The sequence below is a fragment of the Ursus maritimus genome, unplaced genomic scaffold, assembly GCF_017311325.1.
Source record: "Ursus maritimus isolate PB19 unplaced genomic scaffold, ASM1731132v1 scaffold_3, whole genome shotgun sequence".
NCBI lineage: Eukaryota > Metazoa > Chordata > Mammalia > Carnivora > Ursidae > Ursus > Ursus maritimus.
The window spans coordinates 42,904,750-42,921,390 of NW_024425563.1; the positions used below are offsets into that span (position 1 = coordinate 42,904,750).

The 16,641-nt window shown below is 37.2% G+C and overlaps 1 protein-coding gene and 1 pseudogene across 3 annotated transcripts in view; one reads left to right on the forward strand and one right to left on the reverse strand.

Annotated features, from left to right (window-relative positions):
- BBS9 (Bardet-Biedl syndrome 9) overlaps positions 1-16,641 on the reverse strand; it is a 415,930-nt gene that overhangs the window by 361,206 nt on the left and 38,083 nt on the right. The gene's annotated exons all lie outside the window — the stretch shown is intronic.
- Positions 10,885-12,174, forward strand: LOC103658962 (annotated as a pseudogene).

Here is a 16,641-nt window from a genome sequence, read left to right on the forward strand (position 1 = left end):
TTGCAAAAAGCCATGAAATTATTGCCGTACATTATACAGTAGGTCCCTTTACTTTTGGGAGAATAGCAAATCTAGCTTCTTGGTACAAACTCAGCTTACCCAAACACTTTATCTTTTTAACTCATATGCTTAGAAATTTAATGGGTGGGGCACCTGGCTGGCTCAATAGGTGGAACATGTGACTCTTAATCTTGGGATCATGAGTTCGAACCCCATTGGGCATAAAGATTACTTAATAAAAAAAATAAATAATAACCTTTAAAAAAAGAAATGTAATGGGTATACATTGTGTGTTTTCCCATGCTTTTTAGCTCAAGCAACATATATATCAATACTGGCATTTTCTTTCTTAGATAAGTTTAAAAAAATTAAGAAAGGGATTATTTTTTCCCCCTGCTTTCCTGAAGGTCAGGTACTTCATTATGAACAAGTAATGATAATCTGTAACCTATGTGAAGCAGCAGCCAGCCTTAAAACAGTCCTTTCTGGATAAGGTTAGTACAAAGAATACTAGTATAATTGTTTGGGCTGCTTTTAGTTTATCTTAATCAAAATTACCAAATGATGGAATTCAAAAACTAGTTACACATTATTTTTTGGTGTACTGATAAACATTTACAAGTAAAAATTCTTTGTCGTGCAAAATTTTTAAAAAACGATATCTTCTTTTAGTGCTAGTCTAATATCGATGACATTATAAGTAAATCTGGTAAGAAGGAAGTGGCAAGTACCTCATAAAAATTCAAGAGCCCACCACACTGTGAAGTTTCCAGGAAAATCTGGGATGCATTAGAATATGCCCTCTAAAAAAAGATGTTGCTTCACCTGCATTGCCTTCCAAAAAGAAAAAAGCATAAATCTTGGAGACTGTCCTTGAATTTTGGAAGCTATATGCAATACATTCAGGTAGAGTGGCTACTTTTAAGTAGAGCCCAGAGCAAGAGAGGGCCCTGAGGCTGATAAAGGCTACAACGTAAGCTGATCTTCTATGGCGCAAAAGACCCAGCAATACTTGAATTACCTATTCCAGATAGGTCTACTCTACACTGCCTCTGAAAACCCCCAAAAGAAGAGTCATTGCACAGACCCTCAGGTTATCTGTCAATAATTATTCTCCATTTGAGAAACAGCCCCTAGTTCTGCAGGGCCATGATACAATAGAGTACCTAGTTACAGGACACCAAGGGACTAGATGACCAGAGCTGCCCATCATGAAATGGGTTACCCAATCTACTGAGTCATGAAATTGAGTATGTGAAACAGCATTTTATCATTAAAGAGAAATGAAATATATAAATAAGAAAAGAAGGCATAAACTGAGTAAGTGGCTCAAATCCCATAGTACCTACTCCAGCTACCTCACTGCCTCTTCCATGACCTCATGTGGAGTTCCCTATGACCAATGAACAGAAGAAAAATTCCACAGCCTTGGTTTACAGATGCGTCTACATGATATGCTGGCAGCAGGGGTAAACTGTAACATCAATTTCCCACTCCAAAGTCTCCTTGAAAAACAATAACAGAGGAAAACCTTCCCAATGAGTTTAACTTTGAGCGATACATCTCATTGTCACTTTACTGGGAATGTGAGATAGCCTAAGATTCAGACTTACACTGATACATGGGTAATGGCTAATGGGTTGGGATCAAGGAAGTGGAAATAAAAAGACCGAACTATTGGTAAAAAGGAGGTCCAGAAAGGATCTGTGTGGAAGGATTTCTCATAATGGACATACTCTGTGAAGACATTAGAGATCCTAGCTCCCAGGAAAAGAAAGCTTCCAGCAAGGAACACAGTCACAGTTCTCTTAAATTTGAAGCTGAGACTGCCCCAGTTGGTACTCCACCACAGGCAAAAAAAAAAAAAAATTTTTTTTTAAATGGTTAATGTGCCGACAGAGTGATTTCTCCCTATTACTAAGAGGACATTGGGTGGCTGTTGTACAACAGGAACAGATAAACTACGTCTAAATTCCAAGGGATTCATTGGCCAACCTCTTAGTATTATTCCTATGTCCAATAATAAACTTAATGAAAAACTATGTTAACCCAATAAATATAGGACACTTAAGGACTCAGGATCTTTGGGGTATGAAGGCAAAGAAGCCTGATGAGCCAATGTGCTGAAAAAATATAAGAAGAATATAAAATAGGTAGTGGAGAAAGGAAGTTATGGTTATCAACTTCAGTCTGTTGACCAGCTATGAAAGTGGAGAATGTTACAGCTAAGCCTATTCTACATTAATAGTTTCTCTACCATCCTACCCCCTTTCCCACTAGGTTATATGATAAGCACTAGTGATGACTACATTGTAATTCTGGTTTCAGATGGGATAATAACAAAAATATCATCCTGCAACAAAAGGTGACTGATGAGACTTTGTGTCTCCCCTGCCTGAATGAAGAGTAAGAGGAAAGGCCCTTCTCCATGGCTCCTGCTCTTAATAAACCCTCAAAATAATACCATTACTTACTCCTGTCCCTTTAACCCTAGAAGGGGTAAAAGCTGATCCATTTCTGATAATACTTGGATGCTTCATTATTTGCCCCCTTAACTCTGCCTACACCTGTCAATGATCCCTTCACTAAAATCTTTTCATTTAAATAATCTGAGAGAAGCTCTATTTCCTGCTGGGATACTGACTGATACAAAAGTATATGTGGAAATTAGAAAAGTAGTGTTCCAGTTTAGTAAAAATAAAGAAATAAGGATGATTTATTTTTTCAATTTTTTTAAGTAATCTCTGCACCCAACAGGGGGCTCAAACTCACAACCCGGAGATTAAGAGTCGCACACTCTACTGACTGAGCCAGGCAGGTGCCTCAGGATCATTAACTTATAATCTTTGTTACATGAAACCTACAGAGCAGCATTTCTCATAGTATGGTGGGTTGATCTTCTATGGATCCTGTGTAAGAATTATCTGGGGTTGTCCATCAAATGATGAATGGATCGATAAAATGTGGTATATATCCATACGGTAGAATTTAAAAAAAAAAAAAAAAACAGAATTAGCTGGGATACTTTAAAATTCAGATTCCTAGGCTTCACCCCAAACTTTCTTTTTTTTTTTTTTTTAAGATTTTATTTATTTATTTGATAGAGAGAGAGACAGCCAGCGAGAGAGGGAACACAGGCAGGGGGAGTGGGAGAGGAAGAAGCAGGCTTCCCAGCAGAGCAGGGAGCCCAATGTGGGGTTCGATCCCAGGACTCTGGGATCACGCCCTAAGCCGAAGGCAGACGCTTAAAAACTGAGCCACCCAGGCGCCCCCTCACCCCAAACTCTCTAAAACCAGAATTTCCAGAAGTGAGGCCCTAGACACAACACTTTAAGTAAATCTTCCCAGAAAATTCTTTGCACACTAAAATTTAAGAACCATTATTCAAAAGCAGTGATTCTCAAAGTATAGTTCCCCACACCAGCAATATCAGCATCATGTAGAAACGTGTTAGAAATGCAAATTCTTTGGCCCCACCCCAGCATTTTTCTGACCCCTACTGAGTCAGAAACTCTGAGAGTGAGGCCTAGCAGGCCTGTGTTTCGTTAAACCTTCCAGGTGATTCTGGAGGACACTGATGTTTGAGAACCACTAGAGTTTTGTCTTTTCTCTGCACAGCAAATGTGATTTTTGTCAGCCAGCATCTGTTCCCAAATTCTATGTGATCCAAATAGGACTAACTCAATCCCCACAACTTACCAAAGAGCTAAAAACTTAACCAAGACCTTACCTATCATCCTCTGACCTTAGTGATGGGCTCATTCCAGTTATGAAATGAGTAGGTCATGGAGATGAAAGGTATAGCATAGAAAATACAGTTAAAGGTACTGTGATTGCAAAGTATGGTGACAGACGGGAGCTACACTTGTGAGCATAGCATTTTATACAGTTGTTGAATCACTATGTTGTACATATGAAACTATGTAACATTGTATATCAACTATACTTCAATTTTTAAGTAAAAAATTTTAAAAATTAATAAAAATAAACTGGTTTTAAAAATGCTCTTATACTAGATCACGGACTAACAAGAGTGTTCACCTCCTTTCCCTAGAGAAACCATGTGAGAATGATAGTAATCCTTGTATCTGCTAAAATTAAGAATACCCCCATTCTCTGAGCAAAACCAGTCCTATTGATAGCAATGAAAATGAAACTGTAAGAAACTAAGAGACAAAGTCCTGTCAAATGTTTACACTCTCCTTATGTTCCCCATTAATTATCATGCCAAGTACTCAGATATTACTTGCCCTGCTGCCAACCCTGTGCCTGAGGTGGGATTACTCAACCGTCTGAACATTCACTGGGTCCCAGAGGTGAAACCATTCACTCAACTGTGGGGGCAGACAACCAAGCTTTTGCCCATGGCTTACAGCCAAGCTTCTGTAATCATGACCTGGCACGCATTCTGACCCCCTTTATTATTATTTCACTCAGGGCAGAAATTAAGAGCCTGTGGAGACAGCCACTCACATTTTCTTTACCTGACTAGTGACTCTGAGGCATTATATCAAAAGAGTTAGTATGACTTCCTATTTCAAGATTGTTAATTAAAGACTATTATGTCCTCTTCTCTGAAAAAACCACCCGAAACAAAAAGGAGTAAAATAAAGAAACATAAACTCCTTCAAAGAAATCAAAAGAACTGTAGTAAGCCTAACCACAATCTATGAAGATGGGAAGTGAACAGAGAAAAGGTAAACAATACAAAAGGGCACAGCAAGGCCAAATCTAAATGCCTGAAGAATATATTTACTCACCCCATAAAATTCTAAAAAGGCTCAGGAAGTAAAAGCACCACGTATCAGAGCAAGTGGGTTAAGAATGGATCTGAAGGGGCACCTGGGTGCTCAGTCGTTAAGCGTCTGCCTTCAGCTCAGGGAGTGATCCCAGTGTTCTGGGATCGAGCCCCGAATCGGGCTCCTCCACTGGGAGCATGCTTCTTCCTCTCCCACTCACCCTGCTTGTGTTCCCTCTCTCGCTGGCTGCCTCTCTGTCAAATAAATAAATAAAATCTTTAAAAAAAAAAAAAGAATGGATCTGAAGACAAGAGAGTTATTTAAACAGGTATGTAAGTAACGGATACACAAACCTTCACAGAAGACAGAAAGCATAATCTCTGGAGAAGCTGAACGAGACAAGGGACTCCAGATTAGAGGGACACAGATATAGAACAGCATGGGACACTACATCAAAAACTAAGGATGTACTGTATGGTGACTAACATAACACAATAAAAAAATTATTATTAAAAAAAAACAACAACAACATGGGAGGGGCGTCTGGGTGGCTCAGCTGTTAAGCGTCTGCCTTCGGCTCAGGTCATGATCCCAGGATCCTGGGATCGAGCCCCGCATCAGGCTCCCTGCTCAGCGGGAAGCTTGGTTCTCCCTCTCAAACTCCCCTTACTGTGTTCCCTCTCTCTCAGTCTCTGTCAAATAAAAAAATAACATCTTAAAAAAAAAAAAAAAAAACAGCATGGGAATGGAGCAAGTACCTGAAAATACATGGTTGAAGAAAAAGTCTATATCCTGGATAGTCAATCCTCTAATTGGGACTAGGCTCACGATCCCCAGAAAGAAGTTAAAGAAACCTATAGAGAAAGAAGACCACCTCAGGAGAAAAGACCTACAGCTACAGATATTTGGTTCTCCAGGAAAACAGCTAGTTCATCCCCTAACTGTTCTCAAGAGAAGCCCAACAATTCACAAGACTTGGGCCCTGGGCCCAGGGACACAATCCAGAGAAATGCAAATCAAAACCACAATGAGATAACCACCACACACCCACTAAGGTTGCTGTAATCAAAAAGAGGGATAATAACAAGTGTTGACAAGAATGTGGAGAACCTCATCCTTGGGTGGAACCCTAATGCATCAATGGTAGGAATGAAAGTAAGTTCAGCAACTTTGGAAAAATGTTTGGTGATTCCTCAAAAGTTTAAGCATTAGAGTTACAGTAAGACCCAGCTATTCTACTCCTAGATACATACCCAAGAGAAATGAAAACTTGTATATGAATGTTCACAACAGCATAATTCACAATAGCCATAAAGTAGAAAATCTAAATGTCCATCAAATATGGCTTCTCGGCCTTTTGGCTAGGATCAAGTGTCTAAATGTCCATCAATTGATGAATAGATAAATATAATGTGGTATATTCATACAACAGAATACTATTCTACACTAAAAAGGAATGAAATACTGACACATGCTACAGTACAGATAAACCTTGAAAACGTTATACTAAAGAGCACTTTGGTGGCCCAGTTGGTTAAGTGTTTGCCTTTGCCTCGGGTCATGATCTCAGGGTCCTGGGATTGAGCCCCACAATCTTGGGCTCCTTGCTCAGTGGGGAGTCTGCTTCTCCCTCTCCTTCTGCTGCTCCCCCTTGCTTGTACTCTCGCTTGCTCTCTCTCAAATAAATAAAACCCTTAAAAAAAAAAAAAGGAAGAAAACATTACACTAAGTGAAAGAAAGCCATCATAAAAGCCTTTGTATTGTATGATTCCATTTATGTGAAATGTCCAAGGGTTTTCACAATTTCCTAAGTGTTGGGAGCAATAAATGTGTCTTTTGTTATGTTAATGAGGTGACTTTTGGCCCTCACCTAAGGATGGGGGTTGTTGCCAGGAGAACGAATCATATGATTAGAGGGTTGAAACAGATAGCCAACCGCCAGTGATTTAATCACTCATGCCTAAGTAATGAAGCCTCCATAGAAACCCAAAAGGACAGGACTTAGAAAGCTTCTGAGTTGGTGAACACATGAAAATTTGGGGAGAGCAGCACACCTAAACAGGACATGGAAGTTCCAGCCTCTTTCCCCATACCTTGCCTTATGCAGCTCTTCCATCTGGCTGTTCTGGAGTTATATCCCTTATTAAAAAACAAAAACAAATAAACAAACCAGTAATCTAGTAAGTTGTCTGAGTTCTGTGAACAGCTGTAACAAATTAATTGAACGTAAGTAGGAGGTCACGGGAACCTCTGATTTATAGCTGGTCCATCAGAAGTACACATAACAACCTAGGCTTGGGACTGGTATCTGAAGCCTAAGGAGAGGGTCATGGGAACTTCCAATCTGTAGCTGGTGGGTCAGAAGCACAGGTTAACAACATGGGCTTACAACTGGCATCTGAAATGGGGAAATGGTTGGGTGCAGTGGGGGTGGGGAGCAATCTTGTAGAACTGTCCCCTTAACCTGTGGGATCTGATGCTATCTCCAGATGGATAGTGTCAGAACTGGCTTATAGGACACCAAGCTGGTGTCTGGAGAATTATCTGGAGAATTATTTGGAGCTGAATGGGAACCCCAACCCCATCCTTGCTCTACACATTGAAAACTGAGTCTCAGAACCATTTTAATGGTAAGAGATTTATTTCAGAGTGGTAAAAATGTTCTAAAATTGATGTGGTCATGGCTGCACAACTTTGTGAGTATAATAAAAATCACTAAATTGTGTGCTTTAAATAGGTGAATTGTATAATGTGACTTATATCTCAGTAAAAATGTTTTGAAAGAAAGATTAGATATATAAATAGCCAAGGACAGCCAGCTTGCCGACTGTCCTCTTTCCTTCCCTCTTCCTACTTGTCACATATATTCAACAAGCAGGTATTTACTGCTCTTCATCCTCAAAACAAAAGAGAGAGAGAGAGAGAGAGAGAGAGAGAAGGGTTTTTCTCTTTAGAGAAATATTGGCCTGTCTGGGAAGAACTATAGTGATTAACACTGGTGCTAGTTCCTGTGAATGTATAGGCCTCCTCTCTCCATTCTGACATTTGGAGGTCCCTAATTTAAACTAGCTCCCCAACCACTCGCTTTAAGCTGGGCTGGCTGGTCAAAATCCAACCCACTTTCACAGTACTTAATCTTTCTATTGATTCATCCTAAAAAAAAAATAACAACAACAACAACAAAAACAAAACAAAACAAAACAAAAAAAACTGACAACCAGACACTTAAGGAAGGCCAGAAATAAGAAAAGCCCAAGAAAAACAAAAGAACGAAATAAAAATTACTCCAGAACAAAATGTGATAATTCAAAAAGTAAAAAATCGGGGAGAAAAAAAATCCCATACTGACAGATAATAGGAATAGGAACCAAAGGGAACTGACAGATACAACAGCATGACTGAAAGCCTAGAAAACTTGAGAAACTGTAAGTCTATGTAAAGAAATATATGATTTTTTTTTTTAAGAAATGTAGGATTTTTTGAAAAAAGGATCCACTAGAAACATTTTCGTTTGGGTAGCACAGAACATTGTAACCATAAAGAAGAAAATATGATCGTGGTATATACTACATTGAACAATATTTACATATCTCAAACAAAGTATTATTAACTTTTAGAATCGTCTATAGAGAAGTCACGGAAGATTTAGCTACAATTACAGACCAGTATGTAAATATTATTAACCCTGATAAAGCAAGAATAAAGGTGGAGTTGACAGAAGTTGAGAAAGTTATGGTAGAGAGTAATAATGGTAAAGATAAAATGATGAATGTGCTCATTTTACAAAATGTGGAATCAAGGGGTTGAAAGCTGATGAAACAAGAAAGAGAAGTTCGAGTATCCTTTTTGCAGATGCAGAAATGAGCAGCAATGGAAATGAGATAGTGATATAACTGGAAATAAGAGAAAGAACATGTCATTGATCAAAACACTCTGTCACTGTGGTACACCAACAGAAAAAAATTAAATATGATGAATTCAAAAATAGTGGTGTAATTACATTATTTAGAGATAAGGAGTTAACCATGAAAGGGGGGGGAAAGGCAGGGGGTGGGGGGAAATGTCTTCATAGGTTTGTCTGTACTATTTGGCTTTTTATTTTTATCAAACGAACTGCGCATGGTTAAAAGTTATTTTGAATGCTTCTGTGATCTTGCAAGGTTTAAAGCGGTCTATTTTTAAATATGTAATAATCTATCTTGCTAACATACTTCTAACATCTCTCTAAGCCTAGAAACTTCATCCCTGATTTTCTAACATCCCTACAGTGGGCTGGATATTATGTGGTGTCATTAAATTCCCCCACCTTCAATGAAAACAGTACATAAATGTGCATGATGTGTAATCATTTTTAAATGGGAGAGAGAAGACAGGAAAATGAGTATGATATAATATTCTATAAGATAGATTATGGAAAAACCAAAAGGTAGAAGACTGATTTCTATACTTCTAGCTCACTTCAATAGCAGTGTGATAAATACAGAGAGCTCAACTATTCTATAATAAGCACTATATAAATCCTAAAACTCTACCATAACATATTAGACTTTAAAAAGCCAGAAAAATATAGCTATTGCCAGTTAATCTCAAAACTGGGGAAAATTTACAAGAAATATGTTCTGGCATGTTAGAGGTCCCTAATTTTAGTGTCTTCATTAACTGAATAACCTATTAGGCACAACGCCTACTTACCCATATCATTTGTCAAGCTTACATTTATTCCAATATAATTAATACACACTGATTCCCCAACAGATAATCTATTCTACACACTGACATCAAAACAATATGGTTTTTAGGAAGTTAGGCAGGAGAAGCAAAGAAAGAGTAAGGGATGACTGATGGAGCCAATTTCCCAAGTTTCAAAAGAATTTGTCACCATCTTTCAAAAATAAAAGAACCATTGATTGGGTTCCCAAATTATATTATGTGTTGATCAATTCAAGAACAGCCTAATACTGCTGAGGAAACCACAGAATAACAGGATTTTGAATAATCTTTCATTGAAAGGCAAAAGTTAAACATCATATTCCTTAAGAGAACTAGCAACAGTAGACATATTAATAGTGCTAGGCACTGTTTCTAATATATCAGGGCCCACATTAAAACCACTGCTAAAGTCTAGAAATGGTCATAACAAATCTTTCAACCTTACAGCATAAAAGTCAGTTGATAATTTCTTTGTCTAACACCTAATAAAACTCATTCTTCCAAAATTGTGGAAAAGCTAAGCACAGTCCTCCCTTATTATAAAGTTTCCTGTTACAAAGTTGCATGGTTTACACATATGTTATACTTTATTATTTTTTTAAAAAGTCCTCCTTATAACACCCTCTTTGTTGTAATACTCAACATACTTTGCCTCCAGGCTAGATATATAATGAAAGCAAAATGAATTCAGACAGATTGTTGAGGAAAAAACCTAGTTTCATTTTAGTAGTCTTTCTAAAGCCTTTTTTCTTTCCTTGTACCTTTTCATCATCTCAATGTTTTGTTCCCACTGAACATTTTCCTTTTCTTTTTACATATTTCCTTTGGTAAATGAAAGATGATAGATTGTTAAAACCATCTTGTACTAACTTAGAAACAAGAACTTTTAATATACAACTCCTGCCTTCCAAAACCTTGTGCAAATTTCATCTTTAAGACAATGAACTGTATAGAACTTAATCAACCAGCTGCAAAAAGCCATATGAAATCTTAATTTTCCACTCACACATTTTATGTTCATAGTCCCCTAAAATCATGAATACAACTTTCCAAATTAGATTTAGGAATAATTCTCAGTTATTGTTTCCGTATTAAATAATACTGTCTTATTTTAGCAAAGATCTAGAAATGCTTTCTTATTCATAAATTTCAATGTAAGGAAATTTGGTATTAAAACCCTGCTTATTTTTAACTTAGGCAGAAATACAGATCAAATTAATATAATATGGGGGCCTCATTCTGATACACCAAGCTTAATCATTTCTGATATTCTAAGTGAGCCAGAAATGACTTAAATTATGTACTATATGAAATAGTGATGGTGCAAATTTTTTTTTTTAAGATTTTATTTATTTATTTGACAGAGAGACAGCCAGCGTGAGAGGGAACACAGCAGCGGAGTGGGAGAGAAAGAAGCAGGCTCTCAGCAGAGGAGCCCAATGTGGGACTCGATCCCGGAACTCCGGAATCAAGCCCTGAGCCGAAGGCAGACACTTAATGACTGCGCTACCCAGGCGCCCCTGATGGTGCAAATTTTATATCTTTAGAAGTTGAAGAGGTAAATACATGTAATACCATTCTTCCACATGTCTACTAATATTAGGATTCTATTCTTGATATTCGAGTATCCCAAAATTTTATAATAGTGAAAAAATGGGAAAAAAAACCTTTAGCAATATAATTCTTAAATCATCCTACATATGTATAACACTTAAAATATTTACTGTCCACATAAAGAATTACATAAGAATGTTCACAGCAGTTTTATTCACATTAGTAAAAAAATTGGAAACCACCCAAAAGCACATCAAAACGATAATCAAGGTTGTTGTTGTTGTGGTTGGTGCACTGAGCTCCATGGTTCCAAGAGCTGGCTGCATCCCTTCCCTGCCACCGTCAGGAAGTGAATGTTCAAGGAGGACCACTTGCGGGAACACAGGTGCATGGAATCTGTGAAGATTTGAGCGAAATATCCTGACTGGGTTCTGGTGATTGTGAAAAAAGTCTCAGGCTCTCAGATTGTTGACAATGACAAACGGAAGTATCTGGTTCCATCTGACATCACTGTGGATGATGAGGAAGAGGATCCAGCTAGGCAATCTTCCTGTTTGTGGGTAAAACAGTCCCACAGTCCAGCCTAACTATGGGAGAAGGAAAAGATGAAGATGGATTCCGGTATGTGGCCTACAGTGGAGAGAACATTTTTGACTTCTGAGGGCCATTGCTGGGCTAGGTGCACTGTTCTATTTGCACGTCTTGTAAATAGCCAGCCATTTTCAGTTACCAGACCTCTTCACATAGACCTAGTAATGCATTTGTAACTGGATTTATTTTTTAATATATTGGAAGGTCTTGTTTCCTTAGGTTAGTAAATTAACATACAGAGTTTTGTTATGAGTTTTCCTTTCTGTGCACAGTCCTCATGGCTATACTCTCCACGGAACTTGTTCCTCTGAAGATCATATTTAATGAAGATATTTCCATATTAAAGTGAGGTAGGCTGGGTATTGTAATGAAAGGGAGGGAGATAATGAATTTCTTCTGGATTATGTTTGAAGTGTTAAAGATGGCTAAGTATTAAAAGCACCTAAATTAAATCCTTAGCAACCAGAACGCTTGCTTCACTAGATTTTGCCAACTGCCAATCATGTTGGACTCAGCTAATCTGTTCCTCTTCCTGAAACTATTAAGGTAAATAATTAACAATAAAACTTCCTCTTACAAAAGCAAAAAAAAAAAAAAAAAAAGATAATATACTTAATGGTTATTGTGTATGTGGGATTGTGTGTGTATATATACATGTGTGTGTATATGTGCATGCATATATATACATGTGTATATACATATACACACACTTATATATGTGTGTGCAGATAGATATCCTCTACACAGAGTACTATGAATGTACTCTTAAAATAACTTTAACTTGGTCGTAGTCAACAAACCTTTGTTTTTCATATTAAACATTAACATATATCTCTACCCTGTGTTTTAGAATTTAAATCTGCAAGCAAGAGTTTCCATGTAGATTGGAAAAGGGTTACTGAATCAACTTAATTCAAGAAAGACTGGGGGGTAGGGGAGGACTGTTCATTTCCCTTGGCAATATGTTTTGTAGATGAATATTTTAAACTGTTGGAACATTTTATGTCACAGTGTCATTTAAATAAAGTAGTTTTATGGTAATCATTTTCCTTCTCAATTGAGTAAAATATTTAATAGCTTAGTTATTCCACTGTTAAGAAAGGAACCATGATGAAACATATATATATAGATCAAAAATGGCTGTCAAATCCTATCAAAACTACCATATTTAACCTTTCTCTCGTCAAAGGCAGTCCTGACCACAGACATTTCCATAACACTTTTCCAGGCTTGGCATTCAGCCACCATGAAAGAAATTATTTTTTTCAAACAACACTAAGAAACTTAAAATATTCTTTTTAGCCTTTCACCTCTTAGCCACAGTAGGCAAGCAGGCATTTAACCACCAAATTTCTATAGTATATATATATAGAAGGAATCAGAATTCACCTTTCAAGAAAAGTAACAACTTTAAATGATCACGTAAAAAACGAATTTGCAGACTACAGAGAACCCTCTTTATAACCTTCCCCCAGGAACTAAATATACAGGAAGACGCTGTTTGAAAGTAACATTGTTTTATAGGTCTTGGACCAAAGATTTTATAAATGAATGCCATAAATATGAGAAAACCCAGCACAGGATGAGAATCAATCCTATTATCCCCTTGATCTTCCGACTTCTCACTATGGATCCATAAAGGATCTTAAAAACAAATGAGGGAAGTTCTCCAGTATTATAAAACACCTACATTTTAATGCCGAGGCAAGGAACAGGAGCCAGCACACCATAGGGATCCTTTTCTAACATTATTCTCTAACATTTCAACCATATCTGTTAGAAAATAAAGGCCATATGGTTCACTGGTGAGACAGGGTTATCAAAACATTATCTGTTGATTCCCTATAAGGAAAATAGCATTAATCTTTTATTAGCACTAATATCCCCACACAGAAAAGCAAGACTGTGTTCTGGCTGTCCATTCACCCCAGCTGAGCATATCAGTTCACTCTCTGGATGACTATCAAAGAATCCAGACGGCTTTGGGAAGCACAGCCTCTCAGCAACCACATGTGGCCACTAACACATTTCCTTGGCAGACAAGAAAAAAGCTTCAGTTTAGACAATTAGAAGTTATTTGAAGGCTGAGGATCTGATTATCTAGGGTTGCCTCAAGATGAGGCAAAAGGTGATTTACTTATTCTTCAGTTCACTGTTTTCTTTGGCGGGCTTTTTATTCCAAAGAATGCATGAATTTTTATTTATGTGACAATATAATCCCATACAAGCTTATAGAAGTCATTTTATGATTTAAAAAATATTTCACCATGCTCATATATATTATTAGTAAAATCTGTTCACCTTCTTTACTGACAATTATATTCCAAACATACTGAACCTTTTATATATAGCATTTTCTTTCCACTTCGGTCACAAATGTGTGACTACTGTGCTGTCAGACCTTTATAATCCATACCATGCCCATATTATGCCTACATTCTAACTTTAAACTTTACTTGGTAAAAATTCTACTTTTCTGAAGTTTCATTTGGTGAAAAAAGTCAAAGTGAAATAAAAGAACTTGAAGAGTTCAAGGAAAATGAGCTCTCACAGACACTGAGAGAAGAGAGATAAAAGGGTTGAGAAGAAGAAATGTCTTTTATACCAAATACCAAAGAATTTAAATAATTTTTGAAAACTAAAACCTTTTTGATTTGTGAATATTATCACAACTACTCAACAACTGTGAATATCACATTTTATGCAAAAAACATATTGATAACAAAAGGATGAATAATGTATAAAACAAAACTCCAAATCAATGAAAAAGCTCATTATTTCTACTGGTAAGCTTGACTTGTATAAATGCTGCCTCACTAGCATATGGGGAAATAGTTTGAGTAGAGGTTAAGCCTGGAGCCCCAAGTAATCACCTCCACCTTTACCACTATGGTAACTACTATAACCTCTGCACTGCAGTAGTCGGTCAACACGCGTTTGTTAAGGAAGAGGAGAAAACTCAGAAGTTGGCTAGAATGAGTGCGCTGGGCTAACATTTGTTTCCGAAAAATAACCTTGAAAGCCTGATGTGTAGAACATCAGCTCTGTGCAAACACATGGCAATTTTGCTTCATTCACCCAACAAATACTATATGCCAAGGACTGTGCCAGATACTAGAAACATGGTGAACAGAAGACATGGTCTCTGCCCTCACTAAGCTTACAGAAGGCCTCTCCCTCTTTCTCGAAGAGTTCACATACACCCTCTCTCTAACTAGTAAGAATATGAATTAAACAAAACAAGCACCAATGACAGGGTGATATGGAAGGCTGCAAAACTAAAACAAAATGAGAACCAAACAAAATCCTAACAACATATACATGTATATTAAATACAACATTATAACAATTGAGAAACAATTTGTTTTCAAGTGAGATACGGTTGTAGTGTCATCTACCAAATCTCCAATAATCAGTGGATGATCCACACAATATGAACAAGATGTAAAAGGAACAGATCTAAAATGACTCTCAGAGATTACTTCATGTAGGGAAATCTCAAATTTCATTAAACAAAAATCAATTTCAAGTGATAGTCCAAGCATATAGACTGAAAAGGGAACCTGAAAAGCCAAAGTAGCAAAGACAAGCAGAATGCACCGATGACTGTCAGAAGTGACGTTGTACATGCTCCCCATCAGTCCCAGAGTACTGACACGGGGTACTCCCCCTCACTGCCAGAGTGCTGATCTAGGGTACTCCCCATCCACCTGCAGACACTGTTATCAGACATCTTGAGCTGTGACTGGACACAGCCCTCAAGAAGGCTTTCCCAGAATATAAAATATGCACAGGTTTAAAATCACTGTATGAAATTTTTTACCATTTTAAAGGAAAGGCCAGTTTGATTTGGAGTATAAGAATTGACAGGTAAAATACATCCATCGCCAAATATTTAGGAATACCATATAACATGCTATTTTTTCTATTTATAGATAAACCCAAGTAATATAAGTTTTTTTTTCTGTTTGCTAGTAAATCCATGTGTTTTCAAATGATGTAAACTGAAGACCAATATTTAATAAATTCTTTAACTGACTTCAAGATATATTCATATTAAGTAAAAGCTTTGCTAAGAAATATATCTATTTCACGTATTTATTGCCACTACTTGCATACATCCCATATTATATAGCACCAGACTTCACAGGATAAACATACTTTCTCAATGACTGTGACATTTTAATGGTGAGATAGCTTAATTCCAGAAATATAAAATGACTCTGGGTTAACTCAGGTTGGAATATTCTAGGCTATAGTCTATTTATTGCACACTGATACGTTATTGGTGGTTATATTTGGAAGATGGTGCTAAATCATTTACTTCCTCTTTTCTACACATCCATATGTTTAAAATATTCCTTTATGAACATAATTACATATAACAAAAGTATACACATTTTGGTGGCAGGGAGTATTGCAAGAGGAAAAGATGAAGTAAAATCATGCCCTACATCACTTCAAGTTTCAATTTATCTATAAAGAATTGGAACATGCTGCCAAATTTAATATAGACTAAACCCAGAACTAAAAACATGACAAATGGCCTTGCAAAGCATTTGATTAAACTGAATTACAACAAATCTCTAAATACGAACAAACATTTGGAGTAATTATCACCCCCACACTATAGCCAGAATGAGACTGCATGCAGCCCAGAGCAGAGCACACTCTTCAACGGCTTATCCCCTGCCTCCTCCAGTCCACATAAACACCTCATGGCACACTCAAATGACCACTGCTTGCCTCTCCTGGCCATTCTAAAGCAGCACCCCAGGAAGGTTCTAGGAGAGAAAGTGAAGTCAAAGGCAAGATGGACATTTACAATGTTTTGGCCACTAGCACCTATTTCATCCTCTTCCGTCAATGTTATATACCTGGGTTAAAGGTGGCCCCTATATATTGGCCCCAAGTTGTTTAGTTCCTCACAGCAGGCTGACCATGAATGTGAACTCAAAGCCCACAGGTGACAAACTTAAATTTGTAAACTTTCATTTGCTTTACTTATAGCCCAGATTAGCATATTTTTAGTCATTTATGGTGTGCC